Source organism: Pygoscelis adeliae, unplaced genomic scaffold (assembly GCF_000699105.1).
Source record: "Pygoscelis adeliae isolate BGI_AS28 unplaced genomic scaffold, ASM69910v1 Scaffold32, whole genome shotgun sequence".
Lineage (NCBI taxonomy): Eukaryota > Metazoa > Chordata > Aves > Sphenisciformes > Spheniscidae > Pygoscelis > Pygoscelis adeliae.
In genome coordinates, this window is record NW_008824368.1 from 2,769,021 (window position 1) to 2,769,833 (window position 813).

The following is an 813-nucleotide window of genomic DNA, read 5'->3' on the forward strand; positions in this document are numbered from 1 at the left end:
TGCTTAAAAAAAAAAAAAAAAAAAAAAAAGAGAAATTACTTCTCCCTTCAAAACTTGTTCTGCTTATATTTTTGTCAGTGCAGCTCTAGAAGGGAGCAATGGAATCATGAAAAGCATTAGGCCCTGAGCCTGCTAACGTTCGTCTGCAAGTAGTCCAACTGAGTTTAAGAGGACTAGCTCACAGACACGAAGGGAAGATTTTGAAAGTCAGTGGGAACAGAGCTCCCAAACTCTCATTATGTACTTTTGAAAATCTTCCCCAAAGTCATGGGAACAACAGCTTGCAGGTCTGAGGCCTCTGCTTTTGACTGCTTTCCTTTCCCTTTTTAAAAAGCGTATCAGATAAAAAAAAACACTGAAGTCAAAAATCCTGAGGAGCCGCTCGCAGTGATGCGTTGGGTCTCTCTACAAAGGCAGGGGTCCGCACAGCCTGAGGAGAGCTCACAGGAAAGAATCCTCCAGCAGTCAAAAGTCAAGTGCAGACTAGTGGTTCGGGCGGCACCGTAGCCTGCCTTCCCTCCGTGGCTTTCAGCGGCTCGCAACCTCCATCTCGGTTTCCCCATCTGTGAAATGGGGATAGAAGCACTAACCCAACTATCAGGTACCTTACGATCAGTCACAACTTGGGGCGGAGGGGGGGCTGCGGCGTGAAAATGAAAGTTCACGTTTTCCCCTGAGCACTGCGAGCAGCCGAGGCGGGAGCGCTCTCAGAGTTGAACCTCGCTCCGTCAAGTTCCTCGGAGAGATTATTTTTTTTCAAATGACCAGTGTACGGCTCTCCGGGCCCAATCTGCCCGGAGATGCGCCCACACG